At 50.0% G+C, this 21,910-nt stretch overlaps 1 long non-coding RNA gene across 1 annotated transcript in view; it reads left to right on the top strand.

Moving 5' to 3' along the window:
* The window catches only part of LOC144167248 (uncharacterized), a 112,225-nt gene that overhangs the window by 25,142 nt on the left and 65,173 nt on the right, over positions 1–21,910 (top strand). The window contains exon 2 of the long non-coding RNA XR_013321902.1: positions 13,225–13,277. This is a non-coding gene — a long non-coding RNA (uncharacterized LOC144167248). The remainder of the gene's footprint in view (positions 1–13,224; positions 13,278–21,910) is intronic.

The following is a 21,910-nucleotide window of genomic DNA, read 5'->3' as shown; positions in this document are numbered from 1 at the left end:
TCAAATTCGGAATATTGACCGCTTTGCTTGGTAGCCTGCTCGAAGTGCTTACAGCAGGAAGTACATAGAAACATTTAAAGGTATATACACACTAGATTGAACGGAACATTTATTTTGGTTTTTTAAGACAAAGGCGGCCATGTGAATGAATTTAGTCGCTTTAATTATTGTAATATGACCATAAAAAGGAGATCAATTTTATGGAAGCGAAATCATGCCAGCGAGACAGAAAATAACCAGGTGCGCTTGATTGCTCATGTCCGTTGCACTGTAGTGGCAAAGATAGTTTGAATAGGTCAACCTCAAAGCTTAGTTCTGTTAGCATTCAACTTTTCCGCGAAGCTATATTTATTCAGCGTCCCACAACATACCTCTGCATTGCAAAAAAAGTTGTGGCACGGGTTTTGTAGTCGCTTCTTTTATGGTCCGGAATTTATTGTTCATCTGCGCAGAAATCCTAGTTGTTTAAATGCCTTATGACATCTATTGGTAAGGTGCTTCTCCCTCCGGCAAAACGGGAAGACGTGTATGTCAGTTTGAACAATTGAAGGCGATGGTGCTAGTCATGCAAATGTCATGTGCGTGGCCGGTATAATGAAAAGAGCGTCAGAGACTCGCAATAAACCAATAACCACTATATCTCGACACAAGCGGTTTCTGCCACTGAACTATTACCGCACGCTTCCGGAAATACTCCTATACTTGTGCAAAGAACCAGAAACTACTAGTGCCACCATAACCATCTGCGCGCCACTGAAGCAGCAAACGGGAACACAAAAATTTCCGTTGCAAACCCGCCCGGCAAGTTCATGGTCTGGGTCCTGGAGCGAAAGCTACCTCCAGGGCTTCACCACTTCTAGAACCTCAATATAAATTGCGATAAATGACAGCATTCAAAGGATAAAGACAATTACCTCCCACTCACTTGGTAATGACAACAACGTCATCCGAGGCTTTTCGTCCTCAAAACGATAAAGTTGTTCATCTCTCATTGCCCCGCACGGGGCACCGTGAGTAATCTTTGTGACGATATTGGCGACCCCGCAGACCCCGAGCCCCCCCCACACTCACGCTCTGTCCTACCGTGGCTAGTAGTTTTAGCTGAAGGGTAGAAACCACAAGCGGCGGCCGTCGGAGCCAATGTCAAGCTCCGGCGAATGGGTTCCCTATCTGTTTGCCAGGCAGGGAGCTCCGGGACCTCTCTCGGCATCAGGGTAAACCGAGCGAAGGAAGTACCCCTGTTCCCTCGTTTTTTCCATGCTGAACGGTTCTTTCCAAATTTTCTAAACTCATTGATCGGCCTCTCAAAAGGGGCCGCACCGAAGCGAACGTTCCCTCATATCCTGCCCCATCGTTCCAAATACCTGAAAACATCCCCCGGTTCTTGATCATTGCATCCGAAGACAATACAAAGGCAGTGACATCTACATCCGATTTTTAAATAGCTAAGTGCATTGAACGTGTTGTAGGGAAACACTAAAAAGCAAGAAACTCACCTCTAGAAAAATACATGTAGAAGTAAACAACCCGGCACAATCAAAAAAGCTCCACGAACAAACCCATATTGGCGAGCTGAAAATCAAAGTCACACAAACCGAACGCTTAATACATCACAAGGTGTCATGTCCGAATCTGATATTTGCAATGAAACTGACTCTGACATCCACAAGGGCCTGCGCGACGAGGGCGTCATTGCAGTAAGAAGAATCGCTATGCTTCGAGAAAATCAGGAAATCAACACCAAACATGTAGTCATCACATTTGACCGCAGTACCTTAGCTGAATTTGTGAATGCAGGCTTTCTTCGATGTACCGTCAGACCATAAGTCCCCAACCTACGTGCCTTTAAGTGCCAACGTTATGGGCACAGTACTAACTGCCGTGGGCGTTTAACGTGCGCACAGTGCTCAGAGCGCGACCACACCAGAGAAAATTGCCAACAGCAGTTTGACTAAATGTCCGAACTGCAGTGGCCCCCACCCAGCGTACTCAAGGACGTGTGAAACATTCAAACTTGACAAGAAAATAATCAATCCTAAAGTCAACGAGAGCATCTCTGACATAGAAGTCGGTAAAAGGATCAGCGCTGTGCTTCTGCGAATTATGCCATCACAGCTCACCCGGGGGCGGAGCGGCGTCTTGTCACTGTGGCCACCCAGTAATGCGAAGCAGACTTGGCGCCGCCCCAACCCCCCAAGGTGCTGCCTAAGGTAGCCCAACCAGCCGACACAACAACTGTGGCACCCGCAAGAGTTGCCTCGGCCTTGAATGCCAGAAGTGACGGCTCTGCCGTCGGACCCCTTCTTCCGGCTACCAGACGTATGGTAGCGATGGACGTAGATGTGGCGGGTCCTTCGACCGCCTCTGCTTCCAACACGCCACAAACACTGGTGGGAGGGAGTTCTTCCTCCACTTAAAACATATTCCGTGTTGGAAGCCACAAGGACTCCATCTCGTCACTGTCGCTGCAATCAGACGATGACATGGACATGACACCGTCTCGGCCATCGCCAAAGGCGGCGAAAGAATAGCGCTCCATGGCAGGGCGAAAAAAAAAAGCCAGCGGCCTCCCGTGTCACTGGCCCAAATCATATTTGAGTGTGGTAGGTGATACATTCATTCCTAGTCTTAACCAGCCAAAACCTTCTTTAAACATTTATGGTAGCACAAATATTTACGCAATCGGAATTCTAGGGGATTAATCAAAAACCTACATTATATATATGAAATCCTACACAAAACTCACACAACCGTCCTGTGTTTACATGAGACTCACGTGACCTCTAAGTACACCAACTTCCTAAACCAATACTCAGTATTTAGAAGAGACAGAGATAGCTGCACACACTGCTCTGGTGGCGTTGCAATAGTTATACAAAAAGCTGTCCCTTGTCAATCTATTCATTTGCACACCGGCCTGGAATCGGTTGCTGTTCAGTCAATTATCTTCATGAAGTTAACAATTTGGTCACTGTACATTCCCCCTGAATATGGTTTGTCCAGTTTTGAATTTGAGTCCCTTATAGATGAGCTGCCGGAACCGTTTTTAATAGTTGGTGACCTTAATGCGCACCGCCCACTATGAGGACCGTAACGCACAGATTCCCGGGGCCACTTCATATAAAAATTTCTCTTGTCATCTGGAGCTTGTCTCTTTAACAAAAAGCAGCCCACATACTACACTACAGCACACCACACATATTCACAGATTGATCTGGCTTTAGGCTCCCCATTCTTTTTTCCGTCTAGCGAATGGGAAGTGGATACGAATCCCTACGGAAGCGACCACTTCCCAATCACCCTCAGATATTTAGGAAAATTACCCTACAGTTACACTTCACATGGAAAGTTTAAAGAAGCTGGTGCCTACTGGGCAACCTTTAAAGAGAGGTCGAAACTTACACATCAATAACACACTTAGGTAATGATAAAGCGTGCTTCTTAATCACAGCGCATATATTTGATGCTGGTAGCGTTTCTATTCCCCAGACCTCCGGTACCACACCTAATCTTCAGAGGCCGTGGGGGAATGACAATTGCAAGAAGGCCAGAAATGCTCAGCATAGGGCCTGTGGGGTACTCTGCAAGTATCCTACAACAAAAAACCTAACTTCCTTCAAGCGCGCAAAAGCCATGGGACGGCGAATCCGACGTCAGGCAAAAACAGATAGTTGGAGGTCATTTCTATCATCAATAAATTCCTATACAGATGCGCGCAAAGTTTGGAACAGGATACCGAGACTGTAGGGGCAGAAAACTTGTCACACCTCTTGTGGGCACCACTGGCGATACACTTAAAGACCAAGCAAACATGCTGGAACAACACTTTGAACATATTTCTAGCTTCTCCCACTACACCGAGACATTTCTAAAATACATAGAATCTGTTGAAAGAAAGCCTATCCGTGACAACAAGAAAAATGGTGGGTATAACTCTCCTTTTTTGCTGCAGGAACTTATGCTAGCTCTCAGCACATGCCGTGATTCAGAGCCAGGGGCCGATAAAATAACATATAGAATAATTCAGCCCGTGCACATAGATACCCTCAATACTCTGCTCTTCTTGTACAACAAGATATGGTGTGCTGGGTACTTTCCTCACGCTTGGAAAGAGGCAATCGTATTAGCTATATTGAAAAAGGAAAAAAGATGCGTCTTCTGCGATAAGCTATCGCCCTATTGCTTTGACAAGCTGCTTGAGCAAGCCATTTGAATAGATGATCAATAGACGGCTTATCTAATTCTTGGAATATCATGGTGTCGTTGATATCTGCCAGGCAAGCTTTCGTTTGGGCAGATCAACAACTGATACTCTTATAGCTGTCGAATCTTATGTTAAAGATGCCTTTGCTCATAAGCAAAACTGTATATCTGTATTCTTTTACATTGAAAAGGCCTATGACACCGCTTGGGGGTATGGCATCCTGCATGACCCCAAATCTGTCGGAATTTGTGGAAACATGTTAAACACACTGGAAAGCTGCTTTTCAGATAGACCATTCCGGGTACGAGTTGGTGCAGCACTCTCCGGGACGTATACACAAGAAAATGGCGTTTCACAGGCTGGAATGCTTAGCTGCACACTTTTCATTGTAAAAATGAATGCGTTAGGGAGAGCACTGCCTCCCACCATTTTTATTTATTCTACGTAGACGACGTTCACATCAGCTTCAGGTCCTACCACTCCTCTATCTCTGAACGGCAGATCCAAGTTGCTGTGAACAGACTAGCCAAGTGGGCAGAGAAAAGTGGTTTTAACCTAAATCCGCAGAAAAGCACTTGTGTTCTCTTTTCCAGGAAGCGTGGGATCAATCTGCAACCGACCATAAAACTTAAGGGAGTTGACATACCCGTAAAAAAAGAACACAAGTTTCTTGGAGTAGTCTTAGATGATAAGCTTACATTCATTTCACATATAAAAAACTTCAACTGAAATGCATGAAGACTATGAACATCTTAAAAGTCCTTTCCCGCCAGTCATACGGTGCAGATGCAACTTGCCTTTTGCTGTATTTATCAGTCCTGTGGGTTCCGTATGGACTACGCAAGTTTAATGTGTGTGTCTGCCTCAAAGACAGCTCTAAAAATGCTGGACGCAGTGCTGCACTTGGTGCTCCACCTGGCGTCCGGGGCTTTCCGGATGAATCCTATTGAAAGCCTTTATGTCGAAACTGATCAATGGTAGTTAGAGCACCAGCGTACATACATGACACTTTTGTATTGCGTAAGGGCAACATTCTTAAGAAGGTCATCCGCTCAATGCTAATATTGAAAACACACCCTCCGAAAGGCTGTTTTTGAGCCGTCCTTCGCTTCCTCTGCCGTTCTCTATCCGAGTGGAAGGGGAGGCAAAGGAACTTGGGGTTTATATCTAAATCTTGCTGACTTCGCCGAGCTCATGCCGCCTTTGCAACTGCGTTTTGTCACCTTTGAGATGTCGTTCAAGGAAATTTACAAAAAACATTCACCCACAGAACTCATCCGACAACACTTCCTGTACTTGCAAAACAAATTCCCATACACTGCTTTTTACACAGATGCGTCCAAACTGCCGCTGCTGTGGCATATGCTGCGCAAGGTCCCAACTTTGCGAGCACAAGGACACTAATTAAAAACACAAGTATATTTACGGCTGAGGAGCATGCTATATTAATTACGCCAGAACACAATACAAAGACACGATTGTATACACAGACTCATTGAATGTTGTGACCGCATTGCAATATGAAAAACCAAGCAGGAACATTGTGCTGAACAGATTAGTTAAAGAGATAATGGCAGCCTACGCTTTAAAACAGGTCATAGTAGTGTGTTGGGTGCCTGGACAAAGTGGCAATCCTGGTAATGAACTCGCACACCAGAGTGTCGAAATGAGGGGCTGTATACACCCCCACACTAACCTCTTTGAATATCATCACATTTACAGCACCATTTTACTAAAACATCACTGAAAATGATTAACCATTGCGTTGGCACTCTTTGGCCATCGTTGCCCTTCCGCCATAAAATAAACAGATACAGATCATTGCCAACATTGTGTGGGTTTTTATACACATATAAGAAGGTAGTATAGGTTCGTTAATACTTACCACGTATTCTCTCTGAGTGCCGATAACTTATTGAGAGGTTTGAATTGGCTTAATGAAATGGCTGCTATAAAGGTGAAGCCCACTCTATTTTACCTCATTTTATAACACTGAAAAAATTTTTCTGTCATAATATCACCAGGTGAAGATGCCGTAGAAAATGTGTTGGTGATATCCACAACACAAGAGGCTGGACGCAGCTAGCACACACCTAGGAATGCGCAACCATCACCCCTCGTCTTCTTTTTCTAGAGGAACTCGTCGCACAATCCCCGTTAGTGGAAACTGTGGCAAATCCACCCATAATCACTTGCCTCGTGTAATTAACGCACGACGCAACTAGCGCCGTCGCGGAGCTGTGGGGACACAGCGTGCGGTGGCTTGAGTCGTACAATGTGTACAATGTCCGTACTAGAGGGCTGACTCAGCGGTGTGGACGCCACCGAGGGGACCTTGTACGTTACGTCAGTAACTTGGCGCAAGACGCGAAATGGACCACCGTACCGGGGCAGAAAGCCGAACACGGCCGGTAGGCTTTCAGAAGAGAACAAGGGATCATGAAACGAAGTGCGCCACTCGGTTTCTCTGCTCATAAATAGTTTTCACATCAGCTTGGGAGGAACACATCTGCCCAGCATGATCGCCCCGAGATATAGGACCCCATGCGTACTCACATCGCACTGTGGGTTGGTCTAATGACTTAGGTGTGGGGTGTGCAGGGGAATGGTGGCCTAACGGCCATAAAGGAGGTAGAATGGGGAATACCCAGCCGTGTCATTCCGTGACGAATTATAGGCAAATGTCCCGTAAAGCAGCGAGACATCGGTGTCGCTGTGATCCTCGTAAACGTGCAAGGAAAGCATATCGGTCAGTGTACGATTTACGTCCGTTAGTCTGAAGATGGTACGCTGTAGGCACACTACCAGCCCTGTCAGCCTTTTGTGCATTTTGTTATGGGTTAGAGTAAATAGAACATATTTTTCTCTTCTGTTGACGTTCACCTCTATACGAAAAAGTTTTTTGGGAAACACTTTTTATCAATTGGCCCACCCACTGGCTATTCATGTGAGATTATTATTCAGGGCGAAAGTCCTGGGTGTTGTCGCTAGGACCTTTGTTGCGCTGTATACTCATTCCTTTCTGAATCTCACTGCCTACAGTGCTATCGCTAGACCGTAATAGCGGGCTTCTCAATAAAACATGCCATCGCCTGTACTCACGGCCTTCTCGCTCACGGCCTCTCCTTCACTGCCGTGTCTTCTCGATTTATTTCTTTATGTACTTTTTACGGCGCTCCTTCTTTCTATACTTTCCTTATTCATAAGCCCTAATTTTATAGTTGATGTGTTCTACCCTGCTGCACCTCATTTTCTGCTAGTCTACTTATCTTTTTTATACCAGTTTACGCTCAATATTTTCCCTAAACGCGTACTTCAGATGCATTTAATAGTTCTGTCGCGACGGGGACAGAGAGATGCGAAGACACACGTCTGCACGCTACAGCGCCGTGGACCCAAACTGGGGTCCCCGCTTTATTCCACGCTCGTGTCCAGCGCGCACCGCAAGCGCGTGGTCAGCACTCGCCACTCGTGGCTCAGCCTCAGCGTCATCGTTCCTGGAGCGTGCCCGTTTGCGGCAGCAGACGACGCAAGCTGCTGGGGCGCCGCCACATAGCCCCCCCCCTCTTCAGACGGAGTGGCGGAAACGGACAGTCTGCGCTGGGATGTTCACGGGTGGGGCTGCGAACGGAGAAGAGAGCGGTGGTGTTCAGGGTGGATTGGTGGGTGGTGGTGTCGAAGGCATGCGGTTCGGCCTCGGTGAAAGCGGGCTTGAGGCGATCAATGGAAACGACAGTGTCGCGGCCATTAACGCGAACTGTAAACGTCTTTTCGCCGCGTGAAATGAAGAGATGAGGGCCGGTGTAGGGCGGTTGAAGTGGCCGGCGGGCACTGTCGACACAGATGAAAACGTATAGGCTGACAAAAAGACTTGGGTGAATAAAAGTGGGTTTTGTGGAGCACGGCCGTGGCGGTTGGGGACGGATATAGCTAAAAAACCGGGTTAAATCCTTTACGTAGGATGGGCCAGGAGAGGAAGGGTTATCTTGAGGCTGTGGAGGGACCAGGAAGTCTGCCGTTAATCACAAAGACGTGCCGTAGACCATTTGGGATGCGGCACAACCAAGATCATCTTTGATGACGGTGCGTAATCGTAACATCACAAGAGGAAGGTGAACTGCCCACTGCTCAGGTGATTCGTGAGCCATCAGCGAGGCCTTGAGCTGACGATGAAACCTCTCGACCATGCCGTTAGCTTGAGGATGATAGGTCGTTGTTTTTAGGTAACACCGAGTAGGCATGTCAAGCGGCGAAAGAGTGTGGACTCAAATTGGCGGCCACGGTCTGTGATAATCTCCGACGGCACGCCAAAACGGGCGATCCACGTCGACATAAGCGTGGAAGCAACAGTCTCAGCCGTAATATCGTCGATTGGAAAAGCCTCCGGCCAGCGTGTAAAACGGTCGATCACTGTCAAGATGTAGCGGCAGCCCTTAGATGGTGGTAGTGGGCCAACAAGGTCCACGTGAATTGTGGACAACCTTGAGTCCGGTAGTGGGAAAGCAGCCAGAGGCGATGTGGTATGCCGAGAGACCTTGCATTGTTGGCAGGCGAGGCAGGAACGGGCCCAAGCGCGTACGTCAGTATTCATGCCCGGCCAGACGTATCTCTCGGCAATCAAACGCCGTGAGGCACGAACTCCAGGATGAGAGAGACGGTGAATAGAGTTGAAGGCAATGCGCCTGAGAGACGCAGGAAGGTATGGCCGTCTGCGGCCTGAGACCGGGTCAATGTCGCAAACGATGTTGATTCCCGAATCAGGGCATAGAATGTCCTCGAGTTGCAGAGAGGAGCTGTTTGAAGAACGTAGAGTTCGGAGCTCCTCGTCATCGCTTTGGGCTTGGGCCAACTCCTGAGAACTGAAACCGGAGCGCTGTACGGCGGAAATACGGCTAAGGGCGTCGGCTGGAATGTTGTTAACTCCTTTGACATGCCGAATGTCCGTCGTAAACTCTGCAAGATAAGCCAAATGTCGCGTCTCTCGGGGAGCATATGTAGTCTTCGATGACTTGAAGGCGTTCGTAAGAGGCTTGTGATCGGTGAAGATTACGAAGCTGCGGCCTTCGAGGAAAAAGCGGAAATGCTTCACAGCGAGGTATGCCGCCAGGAGTTCCCGTCCGAAAGTGCTGTACCGTTGCTCAGTGGGAGAAAGCTTCTTCGAAAAGAAACCGAGCGGGTGCCAGCTGCCGCGGATGTGCTGCTGAAGTACACCTCCAATCGCACAGTGGGAAGCATCTACCATCAGGCTTGTGGGAGCGTTGTGGCGCGGGTGCACGAGGAGGGTAGAAGAGGCCAGGCGCTCCTTGGTGGTAGTGAATGCGCGATCAGCAGCGTCAGAACATTCAAGACTGCACTCGGGAGACTTGGAAGTTTGAAGGAAAGTTTCGAGAGGTTGAACAATGGCCGCACATTCCGGGATGAACCGTCGGTAATAATTCACCAGCCCTAGGAAACGACGCAGTTGGCGCAAGGACTCAGGTCGGGGAAAGTCCATTATGGCCTTCACTTTGTCTGGCAGAGGGCGAATTCTATTGCAGTCAACGAAATGACCGAGAAACTCCAACGACGGCAACCCAAACGCACACTTTTCGCTATTAAGGATGAGTCCATGCTCTGCTAGGCGTTCGAAAACTATCCGCAGATGGTGAAGGTGTTCAGATAGCGATGAACTGCCGACAAGAACGTCATCTATGTAGGCGAAAACAAAAGGTAGACCACGGAGGACGACGTCTATGAAGCGCTGAAAAGTCTGAGCTGCGTTGCGTAATCCGAAAGGCATCCGAGTGAATTCGAAGAGGCCAAACGGTGTAATGATGGCAGTTTTCTTGACGGAATCCGCGGCTACGGGGATTTGGTGGTAGGCTTTTTGGAGGTCAAGCTTTGAAAAGATGGTACATCCATTGAGGTTATTGGTGAAGTCCTGTATATTATTAGGTAGGGGGTACCTGTCGGGTACCGTGGCCACGGTTAAGGAGCGGTAATCACCACAGGGTTGCCAGTCTCCTGATTTCTTCGGGACCATGTGTAACCACGAGGACCAGTTGCTGGATGACGGGCGAGCAATGCCGATTTCAACCATGTGGTGAAATTCCTGTTCCGCGATTTTATGTTTCTCTGGAGCCAGTCGACGCGCCACGGCGTGCGTAGGTGGACCGGTGGTGATGATCTGATGAACGACGTCATGCTTCACTGGCTTTGTCCAGTCTGGAGGGGCAGTCAGGGAAGGAAACTCGTTCAGCAATTCCCGGTACGGAGAAGGTAGGTCGCAAAGAAGCGTAAATGCGAACGGATGGAGTGGAGACGATTTGCCGATGACAGAAAGGCCGGTTTTGGCGTCCAGGATTCTTTTTTGGGCCATGTCAACCAGGAGGCCGAAGTGCGAAAGGAAATCGGCTCCTAGAATGGCGTGACTCATGTTGGCCACGAGGAAAATCCAGCGGAACGCACGGCGTAGGCCGATGTTGACCATCAGGGATTGATTTTTTTCGGTACACGGGAATGCTGGACTTGTTCATAGCTTGGAGATGGCACAGTGGTGCTTGAGTGCGGTCACAGGAATTAGCGGGGAGCACACTCACTTCAGCACCAGTGTCAACTAGGAAACGTTGACCACTGGTTGCATCTGTGATGTAGAAGAGGCGACTGTCGCTGGCTTGCGAATCGGTCGCCGCCGCTAACGATCCCTCGTCCCGTTTCCCGGCCAGCCGCAAGGACGGGTGCAACGTTGCGCCGCTGCACCGAAGCGGCGATGGTACCAGCACAATGAATCAGGGTGTTGAAGTGGCTGGCGCTTTGTGCCTTCCTGGCGAAATACTTGCGGAGACGGGTACGGCGAGAAGGGCCAAACCGGCGAGCTCGAGGGTTACGAGGCGGCGGCGAGCTGTAACCAGCCGAGGCGACAAGCTCCTCCAAGTTTTGCATGCGCTCTCGGAGAGCGGCGAGGTCTTCGGATAGCGGTGAGGGCAAAGGAGTAGCAGGCGCCGCCACGGTGGTATGGTCGGAAGATTGAGCGGATGCCACCGTGGACAAAGGCGGATGCAACGTCGCGACTTCCATTATCTTGTCAGCATGCGCGGCCAACGCGGATAAGGGAAGGTCAGAAGCAGTCGCGAGGATCATCTGCACAGAAGAGGGGAGCCGTCGCAGGAAAAGTTCCTTCAAGAAACGGGAGTCCGTGGCAGAAGGTGCGTCGCCGAGAAGGGTTTGCAGTTCGTGAAGGAGCTGCGAAGGTCGACGGTCACGCAACTCCTCTGCAGAAAGCAGCCCCTGGAAACGCTGCCGTTCCGAAGGGCTCGTGCGGCTCAAGATGGCAGCCTTCGACGTGTCGTAAGGGTTCGTGGTAGGCGGGTTGGCAAGGATGTCACGAACCTCAACCGCGATCTCAATAGGCAGTGACTGTTGTAGATGGTTGAAGCGGGTCTCTTGCGACGTGATGTGACTCACTCGGAAGCTTGCCTCGGCTTGAAGGAACCACACGTCGGGGTGCTTAGCGCTGAAGGGGGGCAAACGGCAAGCGACGGCGGAGATGCCAGGTGAAGAGGCAGCGGAGGACACAGAAGGACCGCTGGCGTCGCGGGGAGGGTCCATTCTGGGTACGTGGCTCCGCTGCAACGTCCGGGTCAGCAATGTCGCGACGGCGACAGAGAGATGCGAAGACACACGTCTGCACGCTACAGCGCCGTGGACCCAAAGTGGGGTCCCCGCTTTATTCCACGCTCGTGTCCAGCGCGCACCGCAAGCGCGTGGTCAGCACTCGCCACTCGTGGCTCAGCCCCAGCGTCATCGTTCCTGGAGCGTACCCGTTTGCGGCAGCAGACGACGCAAGCTGCTGGGGCGCCGCCACAGTTCCTTTAATCCCGAGTGCAGTTTCTTTCCTCAGTTAGCGCCCATTTTCTGGTCAATCCCCCTGAGGGGCTATGATCCTTTCCTTGGCACTAACGAACCAACCAACCAACATAGAGAGAGAGAGAGAAAAAGAGAGAGAAGGCTGTTTAGTAATTACATGACAATAGTACTACTCGGCGCGTTTATATATATCTGCTGTTTGGGCTGCAATGAATTTTAAAGTGCCTACTTCAGCGGCAACTGTGAAACGTTGTCCCAGACGAAAGCACGCCTGAGAAGAATGGGCAAGGGAATACAACAATGCCATATTGATAGCAAAGAGGTGGGCGCGCGTTGCAGCTATGTGTTGCATCTAGGCTCACCACCACCCAACACCACTGCAACCGCCACCACACGAAGAGTACACCCCCCACATGTTATCTTTCCTAAGGAAGACATTGTCGCCAAACAAGAGGACACCATCAAGAAAGACGTAGCATTACACATACAAGACCGCGCAGCATGAACTAAATAGCAATGCTGTCGCAATCCCACAAGTCCGCTTGTCCTAAATGTCGCCCTGAATATTTAGCTTAGTTTACACCAGAACGTACATTGTTTCTTGTGGTTAATAATTTTCTTTACAAGAATGCTTAATACCAAATAAACTCAATGCGTACACTTACCCTCTAAGTAAGCAGAAAATAGGCCTTCGTCGTTACCCTATTATTAAAGCTAAGGGATTCTAAACTTCTCTTCGTTTTGCTAATACCTAAATCTATCTGCTTCAAAGTGCAACAACACGGCCAGCATATGTATAAAGAGTGCCGCAGAAAACATTCTGACAAACGCCTCTATAATGAAGAATAAACTCCCTTTCCCAACAAGTGCTGTAACCATAAAAAACGGCACCCAAACATAAAAGCTCGCTCATTACCCTCGTTCTACCTCTCGAGTAAAATAATATGTATGCCGCCGTTTATTTCTTCCAAATGTGAAACAGTTTAGTAAACATTTTTTGCAATACCTCCTCCTCCTCAACTGTGTTGCTTCCTGTGTGCCCTGCTTTAGATAATGTGACGGCAAAATAACGTAATATGTTGGCTATGTTTGCATTTAATTACATTTTACTAGAGTCCCATAAATTACTCACCGAAATGTACTTGACAAGTGGTGTTTCTTCGATTTTTTTCCAGCATTTTGTTTTCCGAATAATACTGTCATTGCCTGCCCCGTACTAAACAAAACTGTAAGTACGTTCTCATCTAAAATATCCTTACTTCGCTAATTCAGACATACCGTTGGCGGTTGTTGTCGTTGACGCAGCGTGGCCCCGGCATCCGAGCACAGTCACGGTGCCATGACGACGTGATGAAGACGCTGGTCGGTGGGAATACGTGCAGTGCTTGAGGTAGCGCTCCCGCAGTCCGGGCGACTGCCGCTGGAGCGCAGGGTCTTCACAGCATCGGCGTACTCGCAGTCCGGTCGACTGCCGCTGGTCCGCCAGGCTACCTCAGGGTACACGATCCGCTAGTTTCCTTCGATGCCTTCTCGATCTTTCTCGAATCCCCAGCCTCGTTCCTCTTCTTTCTCGCCTCCCTTGTCTCGAGACCTTTTCGGATCGTCGCTTCTTCCTCTTCACTCGGCCACTCGCCCGCTTGCTGCGTCTTCTCCCCGCGAGTTCTTCTTGTTTTTCCCGCGCTCGGGGCACTTCATGACACAGACTAATCATACAGCTCCTAGTTGTATACAAACAATTTACGAAAATAATAGCCAAGCAACAAAAGTGACAGGCGACATTCCCAACATCCCAGAGAGCAGGCTGGGAGTACAAATAATTACTCAACACTGAATAACACCCAAGTCGCCTATGAAGTGAAAGAAAAATTCCGGCGACATAATAAACCCCTTTCAAAGGCATTGATAAACTACGAACGAGCGTTTGATTCAGAAAGCACAGCAGCACTGCTGGAAGCATTAAAATACCGGGAAATAGAAGACGCCTGCATAAGATGCCCAGGCAACATATATAATCCACAATAATCCGCAATCCAGCCACAAGGATAATCCACAACCACAGCAACAAATTCCTGATTTAAAAGGACGTAAGACAGAACCAGCAGAACTTGTTGCTGAGCGACTTGGTACACATTTGAATAAACATTTAACGTGGCACTAAGCAGACATAGAGAATGGAGGGAGAGATGGCCCCCGTGTCTGTCGTTTCTTGTCCTCGTCCATGTCTGTATAGCGCTCCTTTTTTTACTGCAGTGTAACAAAGTGCAGTGTAAAGTGTTATACCATTTCGCTAAAAGTGTTCACAGCACGTCTGGAGGGGTATTCAGAACGTTTGACCGTGTAGACACAGCATTACAAATAAACTGATAATGCTTCGGTCATTTGATGTTGGCAGGCGACATAATCTGTTGGCAGGCGACATAATCTTGTTGGCAGGCGACATAATCTAGATCACCTGCAAAAAATGCTTGAGTAAGAAGAAGGAGCTCAACCTCCGCAGACGTGGCTACTTCGGCTTGCGCAGTTTTCTCTCACTCTAAGCAGAAATTTCGTCCGTACAGGACCAATCAGCTCACCAGGCGAACGCTTCCGTCAGGTGTACCCACTGGCGACGCAAAAAATTTGCCTCCGCCCCTTCGGCGTTGACGAAGGAGTCTTGGCCTGGCGGTTAGGCCTAGTTTGACCGGGCATGCCCTCATCCCGGATGGCTCACCGGCGACGGCAGCAATGGACGCTACGCAAGTGCCTGCAGTGGCGGCCCGCTGCACGCAAGCTTTAGCGTCACTGAACCAGCTAAGCTGTTCGGGCACCCAGATGACCCAACAACAGGAACCAGTGATGGGAGACCCAGTGGTTCAACAGCCCGTGACCTCATCGGAACATACCCAGGAGATAAACTATGATCCTTCTGTGCCTCGAAGTGAAGTGCCAGCACCCTCCGCAACACACGCAACGACGCCGCACAGGATACGCCACCCACTAAGAAGGTGAGGGCCACCCCAGATGCTTCCACCGCACCCGCTTCACCTTGCAGCAGTTCCCGTACCGCTGTTTACCCAACCCCACCCCACGACCACTCATTCCGGGTGCACATTAAACCACCCACCAGGATTGATGTAACAACTATCCCCATTAAATTAGTTCAACAAGTGCTAGACCGGTGCCTAGGCACCCAGGGATATCAGCGGTTCGTGATCCAGAATGCGTCCAACTTAATAACCATCAACCTTGCCAGCCTGGATGACGCTAACAAGATCTGTGGTATTGCCAGCATCCCGATCTGTAGCGATGGTACCGTGAATATACACTCTTACTTTGCCTCTGGGCCCAATGTGTAGAGCTGCGTCCTGTACGACCTTGACCAAAACGACTCCCCTGCGACCATTCTACGCGAGTTGAGGTCCCCCACACATGATGTTCTGGCTCTATGGTGTTTGGGTAGAAGCAGGACCTACCTAGTCACCGTACAAGCTTATTCTACTATACCGGGAACGTTCTACTACAATGGCTGTGTATTGCACCCAAACCCGTATCGGCCACGAGTCATGTATTGCTACAGGTGCTTTAAACTAGATCACCACCAAAACTAATGTCCGAAGGCAACTGTACACCCAGAGAGAATAAATGCTGACGCAAGAAACGCTATCGTTGCGGGGTTTGAAAGGCTGATGACCACAAAATGACGTAAACAAAGTGTCCGACGAAATCGCGCTCGACAGCCCGCGCTCGTCGTCGAGAAAACAGTTCAGTGAGGGTTACATTAAACAATCGCTTTAAGGTCCTGCAAACCATCGAGTGCTCTGCTGTAGAAGATTCTCAGGAACCCGTTTCAACACGTGTTTCGTATTTTAAGATTCCGAAGAAGCGCGATCCTAAAAAGCGCAGACCTCCTAAACATACGCTCAATGATACCTGGGAGTTGACTGAATCTGTGTGGTAGATGAAGACCTGCATGATCAAATAGCCCAACTATCTAAACAGCTTGAGGCACTCCGCCAAAGGAAGGCACGCTTAGCTGGTCTCCGTAAAGAACGGGCTGCAACTCATGCACTGCAAGGTTCGCAAAACGTGCTTTGCGGATGCCAGCAATGCTCAAAAGACAACCCCCAGTGATACAGCCATCTGGACAGTTATACCTGAAACCCTGTCCAAGCTGACCCAACTTATTCAAGCTAGCTTATATTATGGCTAAATGACCTTCAAGCCATCAAACTGTCATACCGCGATGGAGCTGCAGAGGCCTTTCGAACAAATTAGGAGAACTAAAAACCAAAATTCATCCTCGTAAACTTCATGTGTGGGCGCTCGTTTTCCAAGAGTCAAAGAAGTTGTGTGCTCTCCCTCACTTCATTGGTTACCATAGTCCTTCCAGCCCCGATAATCGCACTGGCAACGCACCTGGAAAAGTGGAAATATACATTGTCAGTAGTGTTCCTCAAACGCCAGTCGATCTTCAGAAATGGTGTAACCGGTAGAAAGAGGTGGTCACAGTTTTAACTCGCCCAACCAAAACTCCACTTCTTTTAGTGTCCTTTTATGGGAGGCCATTCAGAGCACGTCTTAAGATGGGTTGGCTCCACCACCTCAGGGTTATGTACCCAGGCACTCCCATACTCGTAGGGGAAGACTTGAACGCACTACACTGTTTATCGGGCTACGAGCAAGACTCCAAGAGAGAGTACAGGTTCATGAAACCTTCACGAGAATGATCTTTTTCTTACTGAACATTTCCGCCACTACTACCATCCTTTCAACTTGGTCTCATGCTCCAGACCTTACGTGTTGGCTTGGCCCCGGGAATCCTTTCTGAAATCCGGAGCCAGACGCTTGGGCGAGTTACCATTCTCCAATTTTGATTGGCTTGCACACGAAGAAGTTACAAAAACATTGCCGCCAAGTCAGAATTGTTCACTGGAACAAAGTCCGCTCTTACGAATGAGCTTCTTCACTAACTGTCGAGAGCCTCATTTCTACGCTGCAGTCCGTACTCACCGATTGCACTATACATACCACCGTGAACGAGGATCAACCGAAGCGCGATATGCACCTCCTTAAACTTTGGGCAGAGCAGAGGTTTTTGCTAATCGCCACCCGACGCAATTCAACGCTCGTGTCACGGCAAATCGGTGTCGCGGCACAAGCGCGACGCTATGAAAAGCAGTTGTCACGTCGCCGTTGGCATGACTGGTGCTTTGGCCTTGGCTCTGGCAGTGGAAACAAGGCTTTTTGGCGGACCTTCCAAGCCATGGAGAGGAGTGGCAGCCTGGCTGATCCATCAGCTAGTATTCACCTAGCATACTGGTATTTCGGTCGTCCTACCACCCAGGAGCACGCTGTGCACAAACACTGGTGCGACCGGGCGAGAGACGCTCCTCGACATTGCGGCCAGACTCATCACACTGCGGTATGAATCAGATTATGAACCCGGGGACACAGCAGTGCACGGACCCGCTACCGCCAAAGCAACAAGGGGCTGTCCACCACATAGAGCACTCCAGCCCATCGATCTTGGTGATCCGAGAAACGCCATCTAGCCCTGTTGCCATGCAGCCAACGGGAGCAGACGTCAGAACACTGGTATTCGGGTCGTCCTACCACCCAGCCGCTCACTGTGCACAAACCCTGGCGAAACCGACGGAGAGACGCTGCTCGATATTTCAGCCAGACTCCTCATATTGCGTTAGAAACCAGCGCATGGACGCGGAGAGGCAGCCTTGGACGGACCTGCTACCACCAAAGCCGTTGAACCCCCCCCCCCCCGAAGTCGACATAGACAGCAGGGGCTGACGCAGAGCAAACACTCCAGACCAACTACCCTTGAGCCCGCCACACCCAGGATGGAGGGCATGGAAGGTGATGGCTTGGGGCGGGAAGCACCCAAGGCCTCCAGCGAAGAACAATCAGCGCATGTTGTGCTGCTGGCCATCGGCTCTTCAAGAACCGGCTGCAAACGTGGATAATGCGCCTTTCATTACGCAAAGGTAGCGGACGTGAGGGTACCCGCCCTACTGAACACTCGAGCAACGGTTTTCGTGTTTGTAGATCTTGCGGGAGAGCGCTTCTCGGCGAGGAAAATCAAATTCCCTCACGTAAGCACCAGTATCAGAACAGCCTACGACGAGGTTGTGCAGATAACATTAGCACCGAGGCGGACGGTGAACGCTGATGGCCGCAAACATAGGCAACGTTTTTTGCACCTCCCCGGTCTGTCCTGTCCAGCCATTCTGGGTCGCGATTTCATAGCCAGGACAGGGCTAGTGCTTCACGTGAAATCCAGAAACTACCACTATGGACCAGTATCACCGCTAAACAGCTTCGCAGCAAGACCATCCGAATCGCTTTCAGAGTTGTTGACTGCAAAGACCCTGACCGACAAGGTTGAAAACGGTTTGAAAACAATCTTGCAGTCGTTTTCAGGACCCGCGGAGGAAAAATCGCGGCTAGCGGCAGTACTACAGCCCTTTGCAGCCATGTTCACAGAGGCCCTGAGATGGTGAACATTTTGGAACACCACAACAAAACAGAAGATGCGCGTCCACTCCGGTTCAAACCTAGGCCCTTGAGCATCCACGAACAACTACAGCTGGATGGAGCCCTGCAAGAGATGGTGAATACGCGAGCAGTGAGGCCATCAAAAAGCCCTTGGGCATTTGCAATTGTGTTGGCAGATAAAAAAGATGGAAGTGTACGCATGTGCATGGACTACAGACGCCTAAACGTGATAGCCACGAGAGACTCCTACCCCTTTCCATCTATCGGTGCGGTTATGTACCCGCTAGGCTCGCAAAAATATTCACCACACTCGACTGCAGTAGAGGATTCCTACAGATCCCTGTAGCGGAGAAGGAAATCGAGAAAAAGGGCATTCACTTTCAGCAGAGGACTGTTTGAATGCGTCAGGCTGCCATTCGGTCTGTCGAATTCCCCCGCAACTTTCCGTTGCACGATGGACATCCTGCTGGGTTTGACAAGTTTAACTACGTGATGGCGTACATAGACGATGTGGTTGTATTGTTAAAAACCTTGAGGATGACGTTGTTTATTTACAGACTATGTTGCAGCGCATGCAGAACGCTGGCCTCACAATAAACCTCCGCAAGGTACAACTGGCTGCCAGCAGGATCGAGCTTCTGGGCTTCTTTGAGGACCACGAATAAGTTCGGCCAAACGACGAGAAGCTCAAGGTGACCCTGCAGTTCCCGAAACAAGTGAACGTCAACGCCTGAAGCGCTTCCTGGGTATGGTGGGCGTGGCCCCTTCATCAGCTTCAAAGAAAGGGAGGGGTGGTGTTGGGCAGCTTTCAAGGAGCGCACGTTTCGGGCTCTGTCCACAGCTATCGCCCTCACCGCAAGCCTGCGATTGCCAGATCTCATCCACCGCATCGCTGTTCAAACCGATGCAAGTGATTACGGCCTAGGGCTGTTTTGCTACAGGAGCATAAGACTGAACTGCAGCCCTTTGCGTTCGCGAGCCGTACTCTGTCAGCTGCTGAACAAAAATACTCATTGACGGAGAAGGAATGTGTCGCCATAGTGTTTGCCCTCAAAAAGTTTAGCATTTACTAAGATGGCGCAGATTTCGCGAGATTTCGCGATACAGACCAACCACCAGGCCCTGCAATGGTTGTCACGGCTTCAGAACCCTGCAGCTCGCCTCGCACGATAGGCCCTAAACCTGCAAATATATCACACAAAGTTGAGTACAAGAAGGGCACCAGCAAAAAAGCCGCGGAGGCTCTGCCTCGTGCACCCCTACCAGTACAAACGCAAGCAGAACTACAGGTTTTCGCAGTTACAACGACGAAAAAGGACTGGGGAAACCTGTTAAGTCGCCAGCAGATGCTAGAAGCGGAGTAGACTGACGAGTAGTGAAAGCGCATCCGGCAGCCGCTTACGGTCACAGAAACCGACGAAGCTACAGCGGCACGGGCCCCGAACTGCGACTGCTACATCGAAAGCCAGGACGGATTGCTACGGTGGTACATTCCAAGTGCAGACACGGACAGTAGTGAGTATTCTTTCCGGCTGTTCGTGCCAAATAGCCTAAGGAGGTCCTTTTTTGGAATACTACCACGACACTACCTCAGCATGTCATAGTGACGGACAGAAAACATTCGATAAGCTTTGTCGGGCTGTGACACGAACCTACATAGAAAAAGAGGTTATGAAGTACGCGCGCAGACATGCCCGGTTTGCCAGTCTCTGAAGCCAAGAGGAGGTAAACCGCCGGGCCTCATGAAGTCGGTCGAGAGCCGCTATCGCTGGCAAATCACGGCGTGCGGTGAGATGGATCCTTAAACAAGATCGGCGAAGGGTATTCGCTACCTCTTGGTCATCATAGATTATTTCTCGAGGTGGGTAGAGCTGTACGTCTTACGGAAACGCGATTCAAGGTGATCTGGGACAAGCTGTTGGATATGTTTCGCGCTTTCGATTCCCGGAAGAGCTGAAGAGCTCACAACGGACAATGCGACGTACTTCATAAGCAAGCACTTCGAGAACGCTTGTTCTGTTCTAGGAGTAGTATACGGGACGACTACTCCGTACCATCCACAAGCAAATATAACGGAACACGTCAACAGAAATTTTAAAATGATGCTGGTGGCCTTCACTGAATGCCACAAAGACTGGGATGCTCGCCTCTCCGAAATGGCGTTTGCTGCTCGGACTACGGTCAACTACTCGACTGGCTTTACACCAGCAGCCTTGCTTTTCGGCCGCGAATTGTTTTTTTTTCTATTGAACATTTCTTCAATGATCAGGGTGAGGCGCACCTTCGCACTTATGTCAAGTATGCGCAGGACATTCGCAGCTCCCTGAACAAGACTCTCAAGGTGGCCAGGCAAATCCTGGATCTAGCACGCCTCGAACAACGCCGGCAGTACGACAAGGGCATACTCCAGGTTGAGTTTTCCCTCGGTGACCTGGTACTACGTCGCACACAGCCGTTGAGAAATGCAACCAAAGGCTTTTCTGCTTCCCTGGCAGACAGATGGGAAGGCCCTTAGAAGGTGACAAAATGTACGTCTAGGTGGAATTATCGCCTTCGTAGCCTGCACGGAAGATGGGAAACGGGTGCAGTAGGCATTGATGACCTTAGAGCACACCATGAAAGAACCTCTGGCGAAGAGATATAACGTCGTTTATGTAACAGGAGGCGCTACCCGCTCAACGGTACAGCATCGGGGCTCGAGTGGGAAGACCCCCCTGAAACGGCATTCACCCCAAACCTCCTGGAGAAGGCTTTTTCAGCGGCAGCCCCCAGCGCTTCTAGGACACCTCGGGAGTTGTTCGGTCTTGAGGGATGGGGGGTGTAGGTACTGAGCCCCTGCGTGGGCCCGCGTACGGTGAGTACAGTGCAGCGAGTGCGCGTGGGACAAAGATAGGGACGTGAGGGCGCCATGTGCCCATGCGTGCGTGTGCGATACACAGTTAGTGGAAAATGCAACACGTGTGTTGCGTACCCAGCCCGGAACATGCGCACAACGTCCCCGTCTGGTATAAAGACTGCGTTCACGGTTGCGGCAGGGGGGAGTTGGACGGAACAGCTCGGCGCAAGCAGAAATAGGATGGGAGCAGCAAGGGGCAGACAACCGGATCGACGACCCTTGGCCAGCTCAGACTAACCAGCACTTGTGGCGGGCGCACACGGAGTGGCTTGGTTTAGGGACTTGAACGTTGTTGTGAGTGTAGAGTGAAGCGTTGTATTATTTTTCTGCACAATCAGTATCGTGGGTTTATTCAGTGTCGCATTGTTTACATGACCGTATGTGTTGCGAGCTGCTGGTTTTACTGATGTCATTTTTGTTTTGCCGTCCCAGAATAACCCGGTAATTTCTGTTTCTTTAGTGTCGGCGTCACTTCG

The sequence above is a fragment of the Haemaphysalis longicornis genome, unplaced genomic scaffold, assembly GCF_048455015.1.
Source record: "Haemaphysalis longicornis isolate Haplotype H1 unplaced genomic scaffold, Haemaphysalis longicornis Haplotype H1 scaffold_2, whole genome shotgun sequence".
Classification (NCBI taxonomy): Eukaryota; Metazoa; Arthropoda; class Arachnida; order Ixodida; family Ixodidae; genus Haemaphysalis; species Haemaphysalis longicornis.
Note: the sequence above shows the minus strand (reverse complement) of the source record. Positions and strands in the feature narration are given on the sequence as shown.